We start from the raw sequence: 26148 nt of genomic DNA, 5'->3' as shown, positions 1-26148 counted from the left end.
AATGGTGACAGGTGAATGGGACTTGGTTCAGGTTAGAATGTGGGCAGCAGAACCCTTCCTTTCTCTCTCCGGAAATATCCTCATTGTTTTTCGAACCCAATTATGTAGACACCACTCAAAGCATCAAGTGTAGTCAATTTATGGAACTGATTATGTAAGTGTCTACATAATTCCCAGTAGTTCACAATGACTGAGATCTTGAGAATGAGAAGCTTGAACCAGGGCTTCAACTTTCCCTGATTGTCTCTTTACTTGATTTCTAATTTCCTGGAACTGACGACTCGGGACCGTAGACAACATGCGGAAAGATCATTATTTTTTCGTATTAAGCTTCTCTATTTGAGTTACCTTCAGTAAACGCCAGCGATGCCTCTTAAACATTTCGCTCAGTTGTACAAGTAGAAGGATAAGTTTGGTTATGAACAGGTAGCTGCAGTTGGTCCCTCAACACTGATAGAACCCTTGCTCAAATCAAGGCTTGGGTTTACAACAAAAAGAACATAATATAAAGACCACTGCAGATTTCTCATCCCACCATCCAACCTTTTTATTTCCTCCAACTCATCCTTGCAGTTATACTAACGATAAAAATGCTGATGTGAGAGTAAAAACTGATGGTCTGGTAGTACATCAGCTTCAAGCTAAACTGAAAGGCCCACATAATTTCCCAGCAAAAATATTTTAGCAATAGGTTTAAAGGAAAGAGAACAGGCTATTTTTAAGTGGAAGCATGAAGATTGGATTAGTGGCACTTAACTATCTTATAATAAGCAATCCATATGATGAAGCAAATTACTGGGACATTTCTGCCATTTGCACTCTGCAGATATTGTGAACTGACAAAAACTATTCGCAATTGACCAAATAAGCGAAAATAAATTTACAGTTCATATGCACTATGTGACCTGGAAGCACTGCTCAAGCAAGTTGAGGAATCCATGCCCTTCAGGCAATGCTCTTTCACAAATCATTACGTTTAATGTATGTGCCCTCTAGTGGACCAGCAGTACATTATTTAATAATGAACAGGGTTGCAAATTTTCCTGTAATCCACCATTCAATTGGAAATGTTTCAAATCTTACTTCTAAAATCTGCTATACCTTCATGGTCCACAGTACAAATCCAATATCCAAGTCTCGTCATGATATCAGTGGCATGCTCAGTCACACAGACTTGCATTTATATGGCGTCTTTTACAGCCACAGGACATCCCAAAACCTTTATAGCCAATTAAGTGCTTCTGAAGTGGAGTCATTGCTGGAATAAAGGAATCACGACAGACAATTTGTGTGCAAAAAGCTCCCACAAACAGCAAACTGTTAATGACCAGAAAACCAGCTTTTGTGATGATGTTTGAGATGCTGTTTGAGGGATAAATATTGGCCAGGACACGAGAGATAACTCCCATTCTCTTCTTCTAAATTGTGCCATTGGATCTTTTGCACTGACCTGAAAGAACAGACGAGGCCTCAGTTTAATGTCTCATCTAAAAGACGATATCTCTGACAGTGCACTGGAGTGTCATGTTTGATATTTTGTGCTGAAGCCCAGGAATACGATTTGAACCTACAACTTTCTGATTCAGAGGTGAGAATGTTACCAACTGGCAGTCCCACATCATGTTCCATCGCTTTCATCTTCAAATGGCAACCAAAACTGGCTCATAATAAGGAAAGTGTATTGATATTCTAAACTACAGACACTTCAGTGAGCTAGCAAAAATTCTGTAATGCAATCAAGGAATTCCAAGGGAAAAAGAAATACTTAAGATTTATATACCTTGTCAAGTCAGATCATCTCAAACTACTTTGAATTGCTTTTTAAATGCAGTGACTGTTGTTATATAAGCAAAATGATACACCAATACAGCCAGAGCTTTTCTGATGTGATTGACGATGGTACCTTAACCCATTTGATTTAACTGCTCTGTTGTAATTCACTAAGAGCTATCCATTGGCTTCTCTGTATACTACACAAACAGCTCTACTATTCCAACCTTTTTTGCTAAATAGCTACATTCTCAATGTAGTCTTTATTAAACACCAGCTATTATTTATTTGAAGTGGCAAATTACATTTCACAATATTTGATGTTTGGATGTGGAGCTCAAGAAAATAATGGAATGGGCCAAGACCATTCAGCCCATTCACTCCACACTGTAATGGCCTCTGACTAACCCCATCCAAAATTTCTGTGCAGATGATTTAAATCAGGTATAACTTCTAAAAAGACAAAATAATTATCTTTCTCCAACTATTGTGCTCTGCTTTGAACAACATACTATCGCATTTCACAAGTCTATGCCTATAAACTTGACTTCTAGGGTCTGCTAGCTATACGTCTTTCTTAAAGATGCTCAGTGAACTAGTACCAATTCCAAAGGAGCTAAACATCATTCATCAATTCGGAAGGAAAAAGCTCCGACAAATCTCCAACTGCGAAAGTTTGATTCTATCTGTGAACAATTCTTCACTTGCATTTATTGTTGCCCAGCCTTAAGGAACTCATCAGAACTTCACCTTTCTCTACGCTGATTACAGGATAACAGAATTGTTGCAGTGCAGGAGGCCATTCAACCCATCGTATCTGCACCAGCTCTCTGAACGAGCAATTCATTTTGTGCCATTCTTCCACCTTCTCCCTGTAACCCTGCAAATTCTTCCTTTTCAGATAATAGTCTAATTCCCTTCTGAATGTTTTGATTGAACCTGCCTCCACCACACTCTCAGGCAGCGCATTCCACACCTTAGCCACTTGCTGCGTGAAAAAGTTTTTTCTCATATCGCTTTTGCTTCTTGTATCAATTATTTTAAATCTGTGCCCTCTTGTTCTTGATCCTTTCAAGAGTGGGAACAGTTTCTCCCTCTCTACTCTGTCCAGGCCCCTCATGATTTTGAATAGCTCTATCAAATCTCCTCTCAGCCTTCTTTCCTCCAAGGGAAACAGTCCTAACTTTTCCAATCTATCTTCATAACTGAAGTTGCTCATCCCTGGAACCATTAGATCTGGCTCAAGCTAAAACTTCTTATTTAATACAGATTTCATGCAGTCTCATTGTCAAACATTCTTAGAGCATGCATCCTTTGAATCAGAGGGTTGTGGGTTCATGTCCCACTCCCGGAAACCAAGAACTGTGATTGTACTCGAAAGAGTTGCAATCTGTGACTGTTGATAACTCGAAAGAGTTTCATCAGCTTAGGCCCTAAACTCTGGAGTTTGCTCCTAAACCTCTCCTCCTTTAAGGTGCTCCTTGGACCTGCATCTTTGGTCAAGCTTTCAGTGATCTGTACGATTATCTGCTTATGTGGTCCAGTGTCAAGTTTTGTTTGATAAGGCTCCCGTGAAACATCTCTGGATCTTTTACCATGCGAAGAGCACTATGTAAATGCCAGTTGTTGCAGTAATAAATTGGTGTTACATAGTTACTGGGATTTATGAACAACCCAGTTAGTTGCTCAACTTGACCTCTGACTCCTTATCCTATAACTGGTGACCAACTCTTCCCCCCACCCATACCCATTACCCAACCCCACTCCCGTACTACAGTACACAGAAGCATTGATCTACATTATTACTTATAAGGGTGCAGATTGTTGGACCTCTGATGGCCTAGTAGCCAAAGGCATGAACCAAGAATAGCATTAAGCTATAAAGTGGACATGGTTTGATTCCTGGAATTTGCTCAGCTGACTGATCTCACATACAAAGCGGTCGAAGTTTCAGTTTCAATTGACCTCAGCATCCTTTAATGAGGAGGGATTTTTTTAAAAAAATTGAGGCACCTTTTGATCCCCTTCTAGCAATTCACAGTGGCACATGCGCATTCCTAGATGTTGAGGGGAAGACCACATCAGGATGGTTAGGCAATTCCCTTCAATAACCTGCCAACAATCAATTTTGTTGCTGAGATGCAAAGAATGCTTTCATGGATGCGGTACTGAAAACTGACAACACCCGCGGAACCGTACACAGCAAGAGTTAATACTTGGCAGGGAGAAGGGAAAAAATGAAAATGCAACAGTATTTTGCATTGCTAGCAGTGTGGAACACTCCCTGTTCTCTATTCGTGTTAATGATCAGCTGCTTTACTGTTTTACTTGGCAAGTCTCAAACGTGCATAAGATGCGTTAGCACTCGTTCAGAGTGGACCCGTTTGACATTGCCAATAGTCATACCATACAGAAAAAACTATGGTTTATGATATCATGTGAACCATTCATGGCGTTATTGCTATGTAATTTTTATTCTGTACATTTTTTTTTCCATTTACCTATGGCCACCACAATGGTTATTAATGAGATTCAGAGCTTCCTGCAATGCAAATTTAGGCACCTCAGTGTAAGAAATGACAGTTTGTGATATTAGCATATGAGGCTTTATATTCGACAATGTTATTTTTCTGCAGATGCTAACCTGTTTAAAATTCGACAAGTTAATGCCTGCAGTAAGCAAGTGGACAAAGGAACTTCATGTGATCAAACGAAGCACTGAGATGCGAATATAAACGGTATTTTCTAAGTTATTAACTCAGCATCCCAACTATTCCATTTTTGTAAAAAAGTTCCAATTAAAGCAAAAAAATGGCTTTGAAAGAAATGAGAGGTCGAACAGTCCATGCACTTTACACCTGCCAATAAGCACATGGCGCTCCTGCGGGCTTGTTTAGGGACTGGGGCCTCCATTCACCACTACCACAGAGAGGGGCAGAGATTTCCTACAACAGCAGCTACTGTGTCCTTGGACTCACAGGAGTGAGGACCTCTGTGCCTGATCTTCTGCGGGAGAAAGTGGACCCTAATTGGGATCGAGGATCAAAGACAAAATCATGGCCCGCACCACTACCACCACCCACAACCAACTCAACCCAAAGAAAGGGTCAGTAGCTTGTCTTTTTATTTTTTTTATAAATGAGATCCCCTGTCTGTGTGTGGTGACGGGGGAAGAAAAGCCATCCCCTTCAACAGGACAGGCAAGGTGCACCTACCTATCTGGTCTGTGGATAAAATTTAGGGGTTCCCGAGAATTGCGAACAGACACTGGCCCAATACAAATTTAGCGCTCTCCCACAATTTCATCACACCCTACCTGCATCAGCATTCCAGCGAGGACAACAGCAGTTTAAGGGCTGGCAACACAGCCTTTGGGATTTCAGGGCCTGAACGTACAGGGTGGCCTCAGGGCACAGTTTATTCCATCCCAGAACAGTGGGACACATTTCAGGCCGGTGACACAGAGCTCCTGATTGCCACTAGACTGCTGGGAGGCAGTGTGCTGGTTTCCCCCAGAGACTGCTGGCAGAAAATCAAGGGTGCTCCTCCGTGCCTCACAGAATTCAGTTACATAATGGCAAAGTCAGAGCTTCAAGGGCTGGTCATTGTCCCTTTCTCAGAGGGGGGAATTGTGCTAATGTGGTCATAAAAGTGCTTTAAAAGTAATGTCTTTTTACAAGCAAATCCCCCATCGATGCAGTAAAAAGAATGATATTTTAAGCAGTGAAGCAACTGTGGCTATTTTTAAAGTTAAACACACATCTTTAAACTACACGATCACAGATGTTAAATGTTAAAATCTTAATTTCCTCCCCTGATATGATGAAACCGGTGAGTCACAAGCAGCAGTTCAAAACATGGTGCTTGGGAACCTGCCAAGATTAGGCAAATAGCAAGCCTGATGTGATACATCATTTACATGCATGTCAAACTGTTGTAATATTTCAACATTTTGGAGATGAAAATTATGGGGAAAGGAAAAAAAAAACTGTGAAATGACAAAGCAGCAGCTCCCAGGTCAGATGAGGCACAAATGTCCAGATATTTAAGGGCAGACAGGGAGAGAGCGGGGGTGCATAATCACAGTGGAAAACCTGGTAAACCCAGATAGGCAGAGATCCGAACGACTTTAATGGCAGGATCACATTAACATTTTTTTACTCCATTTCTCACCCGTACAGATCGAGACGCAGCCAGCTGTCTGACAGGGATGCCTGTGATAGGGAGGCCGCAGTGGTCATAGAGGGTTTGGCTTTTATTGGGTGGGGGCTGAGGCATGCAGCAAAGCAGGGAGCAAGGGAGTGATGCAGAAGTGGGGGGGGTTGGGAGGTTTAGCCAAACGTGGGGAGAGGGGGTAGATCTTGGGGAGGGGAGGGGAGGGAGGGGTGGAGTGGGGTACTTCAGTAAGTCGAGGAGCGGGTGAGATTGTGACAGAAGGCTTGCGTTGGGGTCAGAGTGGAAGTGGTCCTGTTCCTCCTGGTCCACCAGTAGTGCTGGAAAAGCTCTTCCCTGCTGGATTGCCATCTTCCCACCTTATTTCAGCTGCCCAGTTTCCAGAGCCCCGGAACACCTGAGCTGCAGCCGTTAAATTTAAATGGCTGCCAAAATCTGACAGACGGAGCCTTACTAATAAAATCAGTGAAGCACTTCTCTACAGCAGGTTACTCAGCCAACCCCAAACTCATTGCAGTTAAAGTAGAAGTTGGAGCATTTGCAGTGCGTTTCACATTTTTACGACCCGCACCATCCTCTGTGGAGGGTTAAAATCCCCCCTATAATGCCAATTTAGTTGTACAGTAATTAGTACAAATGGGGAACATTGCCTGAGTCAGAGTAATTTCAAAGTTCAAAATGTTTCTGCACAGAGGCATATATACAATGATAACAGAGGCAATAATACAATGTATTACATTAAATAAATTGTGGAGCAGTTGCACTTTTAACTAACCATCATCTTGCATCTTACAATATACTTGCTTATAAGCTAAGTTTATCTGTAAATTAACAATAACAACAACTTGCATTCATATAGTACCTTTAACATAATGAATGGTCCAAGTGCTTCACAGTGACATTAGCTGACGATGTCGAGCCACGTGTGATATGAGGACTATTGACTAAAAGCTTGGTCAAAGACTTAGGTTTTTAAGGAGCATCTTAAAGGAAGAGAGAGAGCTGAAGAGGTTTAATACGGGAATTCCAGAGATTAGAGCACCTGTTAAGAGAACAAACTCAGATCCTTTCCAGACTTTAATGAATGTTCTACAGCAAAGACAGTGAATTAAGCTGGGATACAGTTCTAGGTTCACCATAAGAGATTTAAACTTAATGCTTGCCTGTAACTTTTCACATGAAGTTTCCAGTTTACCAAACCCATCACCCTTCCAACCCCCTTCAAAAATGCTTCATTAGAAGCCTATTCTTCTTTTAGGGCTGGGCATTAAGTCTCAGGATGCAACTCAGATGAAGTGTACCAAGAATATTTGAAAAGGTTCAACTTGACAATTCAGCCTGTAACTGGTAGGGCTGAATTCTGCTTTTGAGGTGAATTGACAAATCGAATCTGGACACTTGCTGAGCCTCCATCCAACCGAACAGAGAATCTTTCTCCTGCCTTAAATTGATCAGAAAACAGAAGGGAAAAAGAAATCAATAGGTCGTCACTGAAAATGATGTAAACAACTCAACTAACCATCCTGAGTTACAACTGACACACATTTGTAGTGAGTGTTGCAATTGACTTCTTGCATGCTGCAAGTATGTCCTGACTGGCAAGGTCGAAATTCATTGCCCTTGATGCTGCTGTTATTTTTGCAAAGGGCTCAGGTGCTAATGTGAATGAAGTGCAATTCAAAATGTCATCTCCTTTAAGCTGGCAGGGTTGCTTGTGCCTCAGAGCTGCTGCTCCGTTTTTTTCTGAATCTGCAAGACACTGTGTGCAAGCACATGATCATTCTACATTTTCAATTAAAAACACAAGCTTCACTCAGTAGATGCAGCCTCCCTCCTTTAGCCAAAGTCTACTTGCAGGAGTGTATCTACTGGCTCCAGGGATTAGATGGGACTGGTAGTCAGTGGACCAGTTTGTGTGTGCAATCTCAAGCAGACAGATTTGTCAGTAGGTGTAGCTGGGGCTCCTTCCTGGGCAGCAAAGGAGAAGTTAGAAAAGATGATTTTTTTAATACTCTTTCATGGGACGTGGGCATCACTGACAAGGCCAACATTTGTTGCCTATTCCTAACAGCCCTTGACAGGCAGTGGTGAGACGCCTTCCTAACTTGCTGTAGTCCATGTAGCATTGGTACATCCACAATGTTGTTAGGAAGGGAGTTCCAGGATTTTGACCCAACGACTATGAAGGAATAGCAATATAATTCCAAGTCAGGATGGTGTGTTGCTTGGAGGGGAACTTGCAGGCAGTGATGTTCCCATGCACCTGCAGCACCTCATCTTTCTAGGTGGTGTGGAAGGAGCTGTCAAAAGAGCTTTGATGAGTTGTTGCGGTACATCTTGTAGATGGTACACACTGCTACACTCTATATGTCAAGGATGGAAGGAGTGATTGTTCAAGTTGGTGGATAGGGTGCCGATAAAATGGACTGCTTTGTCCTGAATGGTGTCGAGCTCCTCTAGTGTTGTTGGAGCTGCACTCATCCAGCCAAGTGGACCGTATTCCATTACATTCCTGGCTTGTGCCTTGCAAATGGTGGACAGGTTTTGGGGGGAGTCAGGTGGTGAGTTATTCACCTCAGGATTCCCAGCCTCTTACCTGCTCTTGCAACCACGGTATTTATATGGCCGGTGCAGCTCAGTTTCTGGTCAATGGTAACTCCCGGGATATTCATAATGGGGGATTCAGTGATAATAATGGCTCTGCATATCAAGGGCAGGTGATTAAATTCTCTCTTATTGGAGTTGATTATCCCTTGGCACTTGTGTGGTGTGAATGTTACTTGCAACTTGTCAGCCCAAGCTTGAATGTTGTCCAGGTCTTGCTGTATTTGGCCAGGGACTGCTCCAGTGTCTGAAGAGTTGCAAACAGTATTGAACGTTGTGCAATCATTAGTGAACATTCCCACTCCTGGCCTCATGATGGTGGATGGTTATGAAGCAGCTGAAGATGGTTGGGCCTAGGACACTACCCTGAGGAACTCCTGCAGTGATGTCCTAGTACTGAGATGATTGGCCTCCAACAACCACAGCCATTTTACTTTGTGCTAGTTCCCATTGACTTCAGTTTTGCTAGGGCTCCTTGATGCCACACTTTGTCAAATGCTGCCTTGATGTCAAGGTCAGTCACTCTAACCTCACCTCTTGAGTTTAGCTCTTTTGTCCATGTTTGAACCAAGGCTGTGACGAGGCGAGGAGCTGAGTGGCCCCGGTGGAACCCAAACTGAGCGTCAGTGAGTAGGTTACTGCTCTAAGTGCTGCCTGATAGCAGCTTCGATAACACCGCCCATCGCTTTGCTGTGATTAAGGAGGGACTGATGGAGTGGTAATTAGACTGATGAGATTTGTCCTGCTTTTTGTGAACAGGACATACCTGGGAAATTTTCCACATTGCCGGGTAGATGCCAATGTTGTAGCTGTGCTGGAACAGCTTGGCTAGGGGCGCAGCAAGTTCTGGAGCACAAGATTTCAGTACTAATGCCGGGTGTTGTCAGGATCCATAGCTTTTGCCATTTCTCGATATCACATGGAGTGAATTGAATTGGCTCAAGATTGACATCTGTGATGTTGGGGATCTCAGAAGGAGGCCTAGATGGCTCATCCACTGAAAATGGTTGCAAATGCTTCAGCCTTGTCTTTTGCACTGACGTGCTGGACTCCCCCATTAAAAATGGGGGTGTTTGTGAAGCCTCCTTCTCCTATTAGTTATTTAATTGTCCGCCACCATTCACGACTGGATGTAACAGGACTGCAGAGCTTTGATCTGTCTATCGCATGCTGCTTCCGCTGGCTGGCATGCAAGTCCTATGTTGTAGCTTCACCAGATTGACACCTCATTTTAGGTATGCCTAGTGCTGTTCCTGGCATGCCCTTCTGCATTCCTCATAAAACCAGGATTGATCCCTTGGCTTGATGGTGATGGTAGAGTGTGGGATGTGGCGGGCCATGAAGTTACAGATTATGGTTTTACACAATTCTGCTGCTGTTGATGGTCCACAGCATCTCATGAATGCCCAGTTTTGAGATGCTAGATTTGTTCAAAGTCTGTCCCATTTAACAAGGCGATAGTGCCACACATGATGGAGGGTATAGTCAGTGTGAAGATGGAATTTTGTCTTCACAAGGACTGCGCAGAGGTCACTCCTACCTATACTGTCATGGACAGATGCATCTCATTGGTGGGGACAAGGTCCAGTAGGATTTTCCCTCGTCAGTTCCCTCACTACCTGCCACAGGCCCAGTCTGCTAAACATGTCCTTGAGGACTCGGCCAACCCAGTCAGTAGAGGTGCTATTGAGCCACACTTGGTGATGGACTTTTAAGTCCCCAGTCAGAATACATTCTATGCTCTTGCCACCCTCGAACCTTCTTCCAAGTGGTGTTCAACATGGAAGAGTACTGATTCGTCAGCTGAGGGAGGGCAGTGGGTGATAATCAGCAGGAGGTCTCCTTATCCATGTTTGACCTGATACCCTGAGACTTCATGGGGTCCACAATCAACGTTGAGGGCTTCCAGAGCAATTCTCTTCCAACTGTATGCCACTGTGCCGTCACCTCTGCTGTACCTGTGCTGTCAGTGGGACAGGACATACCCAGGAATGGTGATGATGGTGTCTGGGACATTGGTTTTAAGGTATGATTCTGAGAGTATGATTATGTCAGGCTGTTGCTTCACTCATCTGTGGGGTAGCTCTCTTAATTTTGGCACAAGCCCCCAGGTGTTAGTAAGGAGGACTATGCAGGGCTGATAGGGCTGGGTGTGCCATTGTCTTTTTGGTGCCTAAGTCGATACCAGATTGAGATACCAGATACCAGAATGGAAATTAGGAAAAGTGCCAGTGTTGTCGCTCAGATATTAAGATTTCTTGACTCCTCTGTTAGGGTCCCGCAGCTTCAGTTACTGGGACAAAAGGGTAAATTCATGATGCCACATTATTAGCAGGTCATGCAGATGCAGGGTGAAAAGGTTGGAGAATAACTCACAACTCACTCCAATCCTTGAAAGCAGCTTCCCATTAGGAGCACAAGATCGGTGAACTGCCCTATTCTATTATTGTTTGCACTGAATCAGGTAGGAAATGAGTGTTTGTATTCAGGACAGCATTGAATTTTCAATTCACAATTATACATCAAATTAGACAATGAATTTTACAGCTACAGGAGTGAATTCAATGCTACATTTGAAACACAAGAACATCTGATACAGGAAACAATGATCGGTCTTACTCAGAGGGGACAATACTGTGTGCCTTGTAGCTACATCAGTGTTCAAACGACAAAGTACACAAGGCCATGACTGGACCACACTTCTCTAGAACCAGCCAAACTACTCATTCCAGCATCGCAGTGAGAAACACACAGTAGCACACATTATGAGGCTGGCAATCTGGCCATGTAATCCAAAATAAAATAGAATTTGACCCAAAACATTACCAATGAGAAAATGTCTTGCCCTGGCACTGGTCAAGGATAGGCAAAATCACAACTGAAAGCAATGCTGCTCTTGCAGATGCGATCCAATATATTCATGTCAGCTAGCCTTTGTTTACTATATCTAAGCATATTTTTAACATTCACATGCTATATTTGTACACAGGATTGGAAACTATAGGGCCCATAGTAGTTTTAGCCTGACTGAGGCCTTAACTGGTGTTGAGAACAGGAAAGCAATGCTGAAAGCACACTTCTGGTCAATATGAGTGAGCTGAAGGATCAGGTGCCATTCCCTCATCCTACTCCCACCGTCTCCCTTACCCAGAGGCCCAAAAATGGCAGGCATCACCTGTGCTGCTCGGGGACCTACGAATTAGAGAAAGGACCAGACGAAACCCCCTTCCAAAATGATTTAGTGTTCCTGTTGTTTTGTTTATTTTACAGAGTTGGTTTCAAGGGTATTTTCTCATTGGTAATGTTTTGGGTCAAATTCTATTTTATCTTGGATTACATGGCCTCTAGTATTTACATTACTAAATCCAATTCTCTTTTCCTAATGGTAGATTCATAGTCCCATGAAAAGCTGAGTTTATGACACTGCCAACAGGTTGTCTGAATGTAAGTGCCCAGAGCTGTTTCAAAAATGCCAGAATCCTAACTAAGGCAGTATCAATAGAAAAGTTGCTTGCAGTGAATGGATTATTAGACACTCTCATCTGCTGTGGTTAAAGGGTCAAGTGCTAGGTCGTAATACCTAAATGTTTCAAACCAAAACCTCTCTTGAATTGTACTGCAGATTTTGACAGAAATGCTGTTCTGACAAATAAACTCCTGAAGTAGTTAAAATTCTAAGGAAAAGTTTGACCAAGAATCTGTTCAACTAGCTGTACAGCTGTTTGAAAGTGTGTGCAAATAAAATTAACTGGGGATTCAAAATAGAAAACTAGAACAAACAAACAAAATCAATAATTTTGTATACGGAATTAAGGTGAGAAGCAGGAAACATTTCTGATAATAACTCCTTTGTACTGTACAATGAAAAGATGTTGTGAAAAAATCAACAGGCCTCTCTGTGTCTCTTTGATCACATGAGAAAAAATACCAAGTTGAGTGCTATATCTCACCATAGATCTTGGAATTGCTCATTCCAAGCTGTCAAGCAGGAAGCAACTTGCATGGGACACAAGACAGACAAGTCCTCAGACACCTCCAATATACTGTTCTGCAGTCAAACACCAGCTTGATCAAATACATCTGTAAGCTAATTAATAGCATATCCATTGATTTTTTTTACACAGACATCACATCACTCATCTCTTTAATAAAAATTATTAAGACCATCAGTCAAGAAACCAATACTCAACAACTCCTGACAACATCCTGAACACTGAATTGCAATAATGGTACCTTGGTACTAATAAACTGAATTGGTGACATGATTCAGCCTTAGGATACTAAAAGAACATAACAGGCATCCAATTGATTATGAACAAATGTCAGGCTTTGAGAAACTGAGCTAAATGTACCTTCAGTTTCTAATTGACATTACTTAGACAAAACCAACATAGGACGAAGGAACATCACATTAAGCACTTTTAGCTCAATGAACATATTCCAAGAGAACGGTACTCAAGGCTTTGTGCATCCTCATCACCAACTTACATTGCAATATGCTGCCACTTTTTCCATATGTCCACAGAAAGCTGATACATAAAATGGAAACTGTTTTATCCACAAGAGTGTCTACCAGTGTCAACAACTGTGAAGCCCAGTTGGCAGAAAACACTTGAAACAACAGAGCAAAGTATTGTCAGATAACAATTTGTGCAGAAGGGTTTTAAAAATCCATTAATGTCACGCATAATTAAAAATGCTTCATTATTTCAGATCACGGACTAAGGGACTGCCATTTCCAGAATGCTTGGGGCTGACATATTAGCCACTTGTTGCATAATAAACAATTCCATTGATCTGGAATTTAGGGCCAAGACCTTGATATCGATGTGCAGGGTTGCATAAGTGGCATCATGATACAAATATATAGATGCACAAATCTGTTTAATGGAAAAAGATTAGAGGCACTTAATCCCAAGGCCTACAAAAATCTGGGTTTACAATGATAACAGAACTCTAAAGGTCAGGCTCTTTATATTAGAGAGATGAAACATAAGGTATATCATGGTAAAAGCAAAAAACTGCGGATGCTGGAAATCCAAAACAAAAACAAAAATACCTGGAAAAACTCAGCAGGTCTGGTATATCATGATATTGGCTTTCTTATTTGTGTCACGTTACTTGAGGTTGAAAATCATTTTCACTTCCAGAGCAAAAAAAAAATTCAACCTTATTTGGATACAACTATTGCAGCTCCAGTCTGGACAAGGTACAGCAAAGGCCTAAAGCATTCAATTAAAACACAAGCATCTTAAATGATTGCTTTGAATATATATTGGTAGCTCTTTTGGAAGATAAAGGAGAATATTTGAATTTGCTAAGTGTCAGTTGTTTTACTTAACCTGTCTGTTTCAAGTTTGTCATGATCAGAAGACAGGAGGGAAAATATGTATATCTATATCATCCAGGCAATTTTATAAACTTATTACTTTTTTAAAAAATGGACAAATTGCTGGACTGATAAAATAGCTGCAGCTGACCACATGATGGTAGTTTTGGAAGCTTCTGAGCAGTTTAAACATGGACAGAGACTAACTCATCAAACTCCTGGAATGTAACTTTTCACATTGTATAAACATTCCAGCCAAGCCAACACAAAGGGCTTGTAGACGAGGTGTCCGCACCAGCTAGTGCTGGACCAAAGGCAGAGATGTTGGGATCCTCATCTTCAACATTGTGCTAATGGTTCTTCAGTTACCTGCTCAAAACACAGTGGGTTTTAACAAGGGTGCCTCATTAGTTCAATAGCGTGACCCAAAACCACCCTGTCACATGACCAGGACTTGAACTGTTTGAATTGCTTTAATTATACAGCTTTCGGATTCTGTCTTTAGTTGCGGTTTAACCTCAGAAGAGGTGCCTGGACTCCAAGCTAGCAGCCTGCCGCTCCAATCTCCATCTCTCTCACTCTGATCTGCAGAAAGAATCCTGTATTTCACCTACAGAGTGAACTAATATCCAGGATACAAGGATACTTTGCTGCATCTTCAAAGGGCTAAACCTGCAACTGAATTCTTAGGACCAAGACCACGAACTCTGCCAGACAAATCCACCTAAAAGAACCTTCCTTGGACATTGATTTGGGACTCTGGACTCATGTGAAACCATAATTCTTATTGTGTCTCTGCCCTGAACCCCTTTCTTTCCCTTATCCCTCTTTGATTGTATGAATGCAAGAAGAGGCTGACATTGGGAAACTCCTTCCCGCAAGGGGGGGGAGAGAGAAAGTGTGCGTGTGCGTACATGTGTGCAAGTACATTAAACTGCCCCTCTTATTTTACCTTATCTCGAGTGTGGGATTCTTAATAAAGGATTGGATAACTCTAAAACTGAAGGGTTGCGGAAAACCAAAAATCAAAAACACCTTTCTGTTTACAAATGGGTAGTGAGTGGAGAAATCAGGGCTGTTCAAATGAATCCCCCTCCTGTTCGCAGAAACAGAAGGTCTAACCTGAGAGCTTCTATGGATGTTAAGAAAACAAAAATCGCAAAAATGTTATGTACATTGTGACTATTTACTACTTACACAAATTAGGTAGGTTTACTAACTACTGCAAAATCTACAATGTGTTACAATTGTTCACTTACTCATTTACTTTCAATAAGTTTAACTTAGCAATTGAAGTCTAACTCACCATCAAGTGAAATGCATTCTGCCACCTTCCAAAGGCAGGGTCATGTGAAAGCATGTGATAAAATCAACAAAGGCAGAAGAAGTAAAAAAAACATGTAAATGTTAGAACTCTGAAATAAAAACAGAAAATGGAGGAAAAACATAACTGTTTACATTGGTAAAGAGAAAAGGCAAGTTAACATTTTTGTTTAAGGGCTGATACCCAAGTGTTATCCTATATTTCCTCTTTCTTTACAGATGTTGAAAGTGTCAAGTTCTCTTCAGCTTTTACTAATAATCATCCTATAGTGTGATTGATGGCAAATGCAAGATTTACTGGTCATCAATATCATTCTCAAAAGTAAATGTCCTAAATGTTATGCTTTCAGGAGCTCTTTGTTTACTAAAAATGCTTCTGATGTTCAGTTTCTCAAACCTTTCCTCATTTTCTGTGTCATGTGCATAGCCCTAAATGATTTTAGTTCAATTTTCCTTCCACTCACTGAAGAGCCGCCAAGAGAATTACCAAGTAAGTCCCCATAAAAGCACAGCCAAACTCTCAAACTCAGAAGTGAAACCAGAAGCCAGCATTGTACCATTGCACAGCACTGCTCAATGGCACTCGGCACAGTGCTGAGACACTATCTTCTCAACCATTGGAGCACCTTTCAGTAGTCAGTTGGGCTAGTAGAGAAGCTCAATGCCTGGACTTTCTAATTCACCAGGGTTCAGTCTCATGAAGCAAGAAACCATGCGGGCAAAGCAGAATGGTAGAAAAGTATCTTTTCAATGGACACTCAGATTTTCATTTCCTCCAGCTTGGTGACAAGCTAAGTAATACATTTCAATATTCAAAAACATAAATTTGCATGTTTTTGCTTATCTGCATAATCCTGTACATTGTAGATAAAACAAGCTACTGCAATCTAAACAGGCACCAAAAGACTGTAGAAAAAAAGGTGGAGATCAAAATACACAGAACACTTGCAAAACAAATCAGAATCAGAGAATTGTTACAACACAAGAGGCCATTCAGCTTGCCATGTCCATGTTGGATCTTTCAAAGAGCAATTCAACTAGCCCCACTCCCCTGCCCTTTCCCTGTGGTGGTGCAAATTTTCTCTCTTCAGGTGCTAATCCGATTCCCTTTTGAAAGCCACAATTAAACGCACCCCTGCCACACTCTCAGACAGTACATTCCAGATCCCAACAACTCGCCACATAAAAATGTTTTTCAGCTTGTCACCTTTAGTTCTATTGCCGTTCACCTTAAATGTGTCCTCTGGCGTGTGACCTTTCTGCCAATGAGAGCAGTTTCTATCTACTTTGTCTAGATGTCTCATGATTTTTGAATACTTCAGTCTCAACCTTTTCTTCTCAAAGGGAACAATGCCAACTTCTCCAGTCTACCCATGTAACTGAAATTCCTCATCCTTGGAATTATTCTTGTAAACCTTTCCTGCACCAAAATCCTGGAACTCCCTCTCTAACAGCACTGTGTGTGTACATACACTACATGGACTGCAGTGATTCAAGAAGACAGCTCACCATCCATGCTGCTACTGTAATGTTTAATCTATGGGCTTCAACTTTGCTGGCAAGTCTAGCATGTGGCACTTTATCAAAGGCCTTTTGGAGGTCCATGTACGCCAAATCAAATATATTACCCTCACCAACCTGTTACCGCCTTTGCTGCCTCATCAAAAGTCTCAGTCAAGTTTCTGCCTCAATCTCCCTGAAACAGTTGAGCAGTGTTGTTAATGTCTCTCTAACCTTCAAACCATGTAAGGCAGAATAACCCAGCTCCTTCTGAAGTTGGTAACTGACCTCCAAGCAGTTCCCTTTGCTAGGAGTCTCTTCCACATCCTGTTGATGAGAGTGAAAGGTTTATTCTGATCTCTAACTGCTCCCAAGAGCCCTGTGTCCTGTTCTGCTCACTCTCCAAGTTCAATAGCTTCATCCTGTTTGAACATTTCATTAGTTTAATAGAATTGCAGCCTTAGTCCACAGTTCAATTGTTAAATACTCACTGGGTTAATATTGCACAGGAAGTCACTGGGCACTGCACTGTGTTCCGTGGACTTTTATGGAGGAAGATTAATTGGATCAATGCCATGAATCATGGTAGTAACACTAATTTATCAGAGTCAGTGTTACACAATTTAGCCCCAAGTCTTCAGAGCAAATTAAGAAACTTCTGCACAGAATGTGCTCCCATCCACTTTTGTTCTAAACTCTAAAGGGCTTGCACTTCCTAAAGCCAAGTTCCTGTCTGGATGGGAGCCAAAAATGGAAGAGGAACTCCAGAAATCACGCAACCGCAAACATCTAACTCAAGCAAAGACTGTACTCTGTGAAAGAGTAGAATTCACAGTTTGTAAGTTAATTCCATTGAAAGAATCAAAACACTTCCCCAGTGATTCAAAAAGTTCATCCAATGAGAGGTTGAGCCGAACAGGAAAGGCAGATCATTTGCTCAATCCATACCTGAGCTCAGCCTAGGCTGCCAATTCTAATTGGAGGTAGTCCAAGAGGTTTCGTCAAGAGGTGTCTCTTGCCTCCCATATTTGCATGTTTGGTTGCCCAACACATTCATCCTCTCAGCCCACTGCCTTCCCAATTGGAAGCTAAAATACTCTTCATCATCAATTGGATGATTCTTCACTGTTAAACAGCCTTTTCTCCCAATCTCCAATACTTTAATAAACACAAGTGTTTAAGAAAATTTTAAAATAAAATTGATGCCCCAATGATTTTTCTCCTGAGTTGCTCACAGCAGCAACCTGAAGATTAACCTTTAATTTCTGGAAAGTCCAGAATAATCCTGGAGGGTTAGCAATCCTGACTCAGCCTGGGCACTAAAACTGGCTTCAATACTCCTGGGTTAAAAGGGGAAAAGCAACTCATCCTCTTAATCTGTAAGTTGCAACTAAATGCATGGGAGCATTGGGTGGGGACAAAATAGAGTTTGGCTTCAATGCTCTGGTGGTTAAACAACCCGTTAATACTCACTACTGAGACCCTCATATGAACAACAGTCACTTGGGCAAGATACTGGAGAGTGCCCACTGCCTGAGGAACTGCACCTCAGCAAAGAGTCAGTGCTCTCCTGACAAGAGGAGGGAGATGAAAAAATCTGGCAAAAGCTGATAACAAAAAAAATCAGTGTATAATCCTGTGTTAGTCTTTGAGAATTCACAGATGGTAGTGCTGTTTATTCAGCTGTGTCAGACTTCGAATAAAATTAAACTACAATAAGTTTATATCTCAATGCTCATTAATCAGTGTTTATAATGTTAAAGTTTTGCTAGCTTTTTTCAAAGCAAATTTCTTGCCAACAACAAATTGGGTTTAAGGAGCATGGTGAACATAGGAAAACAGCTCAAGGCATTTCACAGGCATGTGTAATCCGACAAAAATTGACACCAAGCCAAAGGAGATATTAGGGGGGGGGTGACTTAAAGCTTGGTTTAAAAGGTAGGTTTTAAGGCCGTAAAGGAGGAGAATTTTGAAAGAGGCTTTGGTGGACTGGAAGCTATTGTAGGTCAACAAGCATGGGAAAGATGGCTGAATGGAACTTGGGGACTTGGGGAAAATTGGTGCAAGATGAGCTAAGTTATGGAGGGTAGACATTAGAAGGCTGGCCAGGACAGAAATCTCAAGGTAACAAAAGCATGCATGAGGATTTCGGCAGCAGATTACTTGAAGCAGGGGCAGTGTATGGAGGTGAAAGTAGCTGCCCTTATTGATGGAGGGGATGTAGGGTCAGAAGCTCACCTTAGAGTCAAATAGGGTGCCAAGGGAATGACAGTCTGGTTCAGCTTGAGACAGTAGCTGGGCTAGAGGATGGAATCAGTGGGTGAGACCCCAAAGTTTCTGGCGGGGACAGAAGACAATAGTGCTGATGTTCCCAAGGTTTAATTGGTGAAAATCACACCTCAACCAGGGCTGGATGTCAGACAAGCAGGCACAGCCAAGGTCGCTCTTGACTTTGGCTAAGCTGTTTGTCAATCCTTAATGAAAGTGATGTTCTGTTTGAATGTGAAAGCTACTGCTTCTCTCCTGCCTGCATAACTGTGTGCTGGTGATGTCATTGACTTAAGCAGCGAAGAGCGCACTCTCTCAAATTATAACCGTGTGTGTTTCAAATTGTTCATTATTCTAAAGAGGCTTGAGTGAGTTCAAGAGGCAGAATTAGAATTGTGTCCACGATGTAGGTACACTGTTACCATACCCCTTACTACTATGCACATATCTGATTATCTACAAATCTCTGCAACCGGATTCAAGGCTGGAAAAGGAGTGAGACTTGGGGCGAGGGTTGGATCATGGGTTGTAAATGTCATGGCCAAGAAAGCAAGGGGTGTCAGACCAGCTGGATTCTTATACTGCTGCAACAGTAGGTGATTCCAGCCATTATTTTTCCTTCTGGGAAGAGGGATATAACTCATGCCAAAAGAATGTGAGGTGGAGGAACACAGGCCCCTCATTATCTTCGCCCATGGTTATGTTACTGGCTATTCAGAAAAAAACAGCATCCTTGTAAAACTGTCTTTGGCAACAATGCCCCTTAAACTTAAGAAGTTGTTGGTGTCGTGATCTGGAATGCACTCTCTGAAAGGGTGATGGAGCAGATTAATAGTAAGAGAATTGGGTATATAATGGAAAAGGAAAAATCTACAGGACTATGGGAAAGAATGAGAGAGTGGGATTAATTGAATAGCTCGTTCAAAGAACTGGCACTAGCATAATGGGCCAAATGTCTTTTATGTTGTATGATTCAATGATAATATTGAACTCAGATTCTCAAATTGTGAACAGGAAACCCATTAAAAATTATAACTGCTTAACCCAGACACAAGCCTTGATAGAATACAGCTAACCATATATTTTTATACCAGAGGCAATATATTATCCTCTCTGTTTAGATTTGAATAAAATATACTCTGGGTGACATTAATGAATAAAATGGATCTTAAATCACCCACCAATTTGCATTATCGTGGATAATGAAGTTTCCAGCAGAACACTTTTGCAGCACTACAGACAATTTGACAACTGCTGCATCAAAGTAGATGCCCCCTTCTACTGGAGGGGCAAATACAGTGCATCACCAGTGAGTTAATACAGACGTAAATGGCAGAACACTTCCTCTTATTCTCAGAATCATTCTATTGTGCAACAATGCCTTCAATATGAATTCAAATTGTAACGCCCCTTGGTACAATAATTTTGCAAACACCATCCAAAAATTATAGTAATTCAAGTATCTGGTTAAACAAGTAGAAAACTGCTATAAGTTTCAGCATATTCAGAGAGCAGCACTACCAACTACAATATCAGCAACACACATAATGCAACAGGGCTCAAAGTAACATGTCACAGCACAATGTGCCACAATTCAATTAAATACAATATAGTACTGACACAAGACATGACAACACAACCCAAAGCAACTCAAGAGGGCACAGCACCAGAAAGCTTAACACAATATAGCATAGCTGAACTAAGTGCAAGACATCAAACATATGCCAAAACACTAAATTACACAACATCCACACATGATACAATGCAAAATAAGCACATAAACAATAAAATAATGGTGCAATGCACATTTTCAGTTAGCAAACCATTACCCAAGAAACACACACATTTCAGTACACTATCTAATTCCAAGCACAGGTTTAATTTGACTGATTAAGGCAGCTTGTCCTCCAGAGCATTTGCACAAAAAGACAGTGTCATCAGTTATTCAAATGGCAGTGAATAAATTGACTTTATGCTGTGATGGGACAAGCTATTAAAACACATTTACAATTATACTCTTTTGTTTTAAACATGGCCATTTTTCACTGCAGTTGGTTTAATTAATGCAAGCTATGCTATGATGCAGAGACAAACGCAACTAACAAAAAATGGTTTGTGCAAAGTACTTCAAACATTTTAATCAACAGTGGGAGTCAACTGTTTAAAAAATACAAACCATTAAAATATCTATTCCTGGAAGTTAAAGGCTTAAATCTGGATATCATTTAACAGCACTGTACATCCAAACCAATTTTATCTTTTAAGTTCTGTTGAGAGTTATATATTTACCATTGATTGCCAGCAACATTAAGGATTTCCTGTCCCTTGTCTTATTATCCCCTTCCCAGGCGTCTTTCCTGTCGTGTGAAGGCATTCAGAGCAGTCTGCAGCCTGTCGCCCCCGTGCATGCTGCTCGCTGAGCATGTTCCTGTCTGGTAGCTCAATTGCTCCACTTGCTTCCCATTTCTACACGTATGACAAATATTTTGCCAGTTGCCAAGTGACTCCCTGGTCGGTGATTAATGATATTGCATAAATCCACCCCAAAATCCCAGGGTCGATTCCCCTGAGAACAGCAATACTGCTTCAACTCACAGCCAGAAAGCTGGAAGGATGAGGCGTGGTGGGCTGCACCTTCTAACCCTTCTAGACAAGTTTTTTTTCTTTACTACTTTAGACAAATCGGTCCAAACAAAAGCCCTTTTTTCCTGCGTTGTTTTGCGCAAAACAAGTACAAAGGGTTCTGAGCGCCATTAGGTGAGTGCATGAACTAAGAGCAATCCCTCTGCTGAGAGGAAGAAGGGTAATAAAGCTGTCTCTGAGGGATAGAATCAAAGCCTTCCTACAACAAAACAAGTGTAAAAATGCAGTTGCCTGCCACTTTGCCACAAAACAAATACCACCTCCTGACATGAAAGTCAACTACCACACAGGCCATTTGACTTGTCTTAAGGTCCCGCTGTATTGCATACCGCCTTGTTGAAGGGGATTAAAAGCCAGCACTAATAATTCAAGGCAGTAAGGCAGGAACGAATGTGTATTAACAAAGCTGCTCTTTTAAAGTTCAAGATGATGGTGGAGGTCTTTGTGAAATGCTTTCAAGTTTAAGAGGCTGATTTTCCTGGTTCCCTTCTGCCCAGTGCTGGATAGCAACAGCACAGCCAAAGTGCAGAGCACCTCACAAGGATCAGGTTTGCCAATCCAGCCCATCTGTACCTTATTAGGTGTGGTGCACTGTGGATGAGCTATTGCTGTTCAGTCCTGGCATAGAGGGATACAGAAAAATCGAGTTCCTAAAGGTTAAAGTGTTTTGCAAAGTCATAAATCTAAAGCTTATATTGTAACACGGCTTGTGGACACTCCCAGCACAGGCCTGCTCACTCGTAGTGCCGAATGCTGGCAATAATCGGAAGAAATTTTCCAAGCTGTCAGCCTCAGGCCCTTCTGGCTGTTGCTCAAGCCCAATGCTTGCTTTGTAGGGGATGTCCTCGCAATTCCGAGAAAGAGAAAAATCTCCTTGTGCCTCAGTTACATCAGAGCAATGGGGCTGTACCTATGGCAGAGGAGTCCTAGAAATCCTGAGCAAGCCAAAAAAGGATGAAGAGACAGCAAAAACAGGGCTTCGCTCCTTTCATTCTGACCCTAGTGCATGGAAAATTGAGCATTCCCTAGGACCAAAGCTTAGGAAATTTGATTTGGAGTTTCCCAATAACTTGACTAATTATGGTAGCAACCATCAGTGAAAGAGATCAGGGAAGTCCTCTGGCTTATGCAAAGTTAATTGACCATAGGGTACTAAAATTGACCTCAAAGTTCCTGGTTTGGGGGAGGAAAATCAATTTTAATTCCAACATATGCATGAAACTTGGGGCATCCCTAGTATTCTTATGGTCAAACTGCTTGTCCAGGCTCACAAATGAGGAATAGCACTTGGTAGAGGCACTGAGAGAAGACTGGTGTCTGTAGAATTGTAGCTCAGCTGGTGAAGAGGGAGGCAAGTGTTGGAAAATAAATAATGAAAGAGATAAAAATTTGTAAAATCTTCAAACAAAATCCTTTAAGATTTTCTTTCTAGTGTAAGGATTACAGGAGACCTGAACTTCCTTGTGTGAGATATAATCAGCCTCAAAAAGTTCCATTTTGCAAGGTGTTACATTCTCAAACTTGCTCCTATTTACATACTATTCAAAATCAAAAAGCAGCATGTGATTTATGTGCACTGATGTCACCGCTAAGTGAAATCTCTTTCTGTCTCAAATTCCCAATTTCAATTGGATTATCTATGGGCAAGGCTATTGCCTAGAGGGTGAGTGCCATGGTTGAGGTCTGTGTGTAGGTCACTTTCCTGTCCCCTCAGATAGTAACGTACAAGTGAGGAAACATTTCAAGTAGGGAAACACAGTGTGGTTGAGAAGGCTGCAGAGGAGCAAAGTTATTTTTTAAAACTCAATTTTCCTGAACTGTTTGCCCTATTCTACAAAGGTGAAGTTGAAATCCAATACCATCTGATGCATTTACTGACTGACGTCAAGGGTTAGTGAAAACCATATGTAGTTCTTATTCAATTGGGATCACCAGAATTCAAGCTTCTCCTCAACAACTCAATAGGTGACGAATCTTCGCAGAGAAAAAAATCAGGTTGTCAAATCTTTCACTGCCGCAGGACACATGGTAAGGCTACAGATCTATGCACTTTCTTGGTCATTCACAATTTGTTGAATCATTTTTTGAGTAGCGCGAGCTTTGAAAAGTACAAAAATCCTTTTTAAAAATGTCAATTGTTCCACAGGGGAATGGCAGGGTCTCGAGCAGCTGAGTTGTATCAATGGATCCAATTAGCGATTCATTATAATAGCACATCCACCGGCAACATAAACATGATGAAAAGTGAGCTACTGGGAGGGGAAGAGGCACATCGGTCACCACTATTTATTTTCACTCTTACTGATAAAGCATTGGCAGAAAATTTGCTTACTAATAATTAATCAGACTCATTGAATCTTTCCATTCTTGATTGTGGGAATTGGCTTTGAAACACAACTATGATGATACTGCAAACTGCAAAGTTACATACAGCAATCTGCCAAGTACCATTCTTATGCAATTTCAAAGGTAGTTGCATGAGCTGTCATGCACTAAACTGAAATGGAAATTCTACTGGAAATGAGTAGCATCTTTGGAGTTCACAAGAGTACACGGGGAAATCAGACAATGAACAAGAGGACAAAAGAGACCTAAAAATTATTTTTGGCCTGACCAGTAAACTTGACTGTAGTTCCAAAGGTCTCAATCCTCGTGCACTATATAGTACAATGCCAGGGTACGAGATACCCACTAGATAACTGCAATTCGCTTAACTGTGTTGAAGCTTTCAGCAGTCAATCCATTTAACTGCAGCTGGCATTTAAACCTGCACCTGTACTTTCATTGTCAAATATGATCAGGTTAACACCTTTCTTTAAGTAACGCTGGCAGGATTGCCTTAACCACACCAAAGGTCACCCATTGTGAAATTTCTTCTTAGATTCATAAGGCATTATAAGTTGGCCCAGAATTTCTTTATTTATTCATTCACTGGGCATAGGCATTGCTGGCTCAGCCAGCATTTACTGCCCATCCCTAATTGCCCTTGAGAAGCTGGTAGTGAACCACCTTTTTGAACCACTGCAGTCCATGTGGTACATCCACAGTGCAGTTAGGAAGGGAGTTCCAGGGTGTTGACCCAGTGACAGTGAATAATGGTGATATATTTCCAAGTCAGGATGGTGTGTGGCTTGGAGGGGAACTTGCATCTGGTGGTGTCCCCATGTGTCTGCTGCCCTTGTTCTTCTAGGTGGTAGAGGTCACAGGGGCTGTCGAAGGAGCCTCGGTGAGTTGCTGAAGTGCATCTTGTAGATGGTACACACCACTGCCACTGTGCACCAGTGATGCAGGGAGTGGATATTTTGGGTGGGACGGGTGCCAATCATGTTGTCAGAGCTGCACTCATCCGGCCAATCACACTCCTGACTTGTGACTTGTAGATGGTGGACAGACTTTGGGGAGTCAGGAGGTGAGTTACTCACCTCAGAATTCCCAGCCTCTGACCTGCTCTGGTAGCCACAGTATTTATATGGCTGGTCCAGTTCAGTTTCTGGACAAAGGTGATCCCCAGTATGTGAATGCCAGGGATTCAGCGATGGTAATGGCATTGAATGTCAAGCGCAGATGGTTAAGATTTCCTCCTGTTAGAGATGGTCATTGCCTAGCACTTGTGTGGCATGAACGTTACTTGACACTTTTCAGCCCAAGCCTGGATGTTGTCCAGGTCTTGCCGCATATCGACAAAGACTGCTTCAGTATCTGAAAAGTCATGAATGGTACTGAGCATTGGGCAATCATCAGCAAACATCCCCACTTCTGACCTCATAATGGAGGGAAGGTCATTGATGAAGCAGCTGAAGATGGTTGGGCCTAGGACACTACCCTAAGGAATTCCTGTAGTAATGTCCTGAGACTGGGATGATTGAGCTTCAACAAGCACAACCATCTTCCTTTGTGCTAGGTATGGCTCCAAACAGTGGAGCATTTTCCCCCTTATTCCCATTGACTTCAGTTTTGCGAGGGCTCCTTGATACCACACTCGGTCAACTGCTGCCTTGATGTCAAGGACAGTCACCTCACCTCTGTTCTTGTGTTCAGCTCTTTATTCATATTTGGGCTAAACCTATAATGAGGTCAGGAGCTGGGTGGCCCTGGTGGAACCCAAACTAAGCGCCAGTGAGCAGGTTATTGCTGACTAAGTGTTGCTTGATAGCACTGGTGACGACACCTTCCATCACTTTACTGATGATTAAGAGTTGGCTGATGGGCGATAATTGGCTAGATTGGATTTGTCCTGCTTATTGTTGACAGGACAGACCTGGGCAATTTTCCACATTGCTGGGTAGATGCCAGTGTTGTAGCTGTACTATAACAGGTTGGCTAGGGGCACAGCTAGTTCTGAAGCACAAGTCTAACTATCTCTAAAGCACTAACTAACGGTGAGGTAAAATTTCACAGGTGTCAGTAGCCATCCAACATTTCATCCAAATGGCCATTCTTCTTTTCTGAGTCTAGCCAGTGAATGCCAGCAAGCTATTCAACCTTGGGACATCACAGCCAAGGCTAATCTAGTCCTTACCTTATGCCTGGAAATGTGC

At 42.0% G+C, this 26148-nt stretch overlaps 1 protein-coding gene across 14 annotated transcripts in view; it reads right to left on the bottom strand.

Annotated features, from left to right (window-relative positions):
- Positions 1-26148, bottom strand: part of raraa (retinoic acid receptor, alpha a) — a 534959-nt gene that overhangs the window by 234155 nt on the left and 274656 nt on the right. The window contains exon 1 of one of the 14 annotated variants that reach the window (XM_078529310.1): positions 16988-17019. The exons of 12 other annotated variants lie outside the window; for them this stretch is intronic. The gene's annotated coding sequence lies outside the window, so the exon portion shown is untranslated. Of the gene's footprint in view, positions 1-15182; positions 15203-16987; positions 17020-26148 lie in introns of those variants that run through there. One more of the 14 variants, XM_078529305.1, reaches the window with a different exon arrangement.

Source organism: Cetorhinus maximus, chromosome 25, assembly GCF_964194155.1.
Source record: "Cetorhinus maximus chromosome 25, sCetMax3.hap1.1, whole genome shotgun sequence".
In the NCBI taxonomy this organism is placed as follows: Eukaryota; Metazoa; Chordata; class Chondrichthyes; order Lamniformes; family Cetorhinidae; genus Cetorhinus; species Cetorhinus maximus.
The sequence above is the reverse complement of the archived record's forward strand: the minus strand, read 5'-3'. Positions and strand labels throughout refer to the sequence as shown.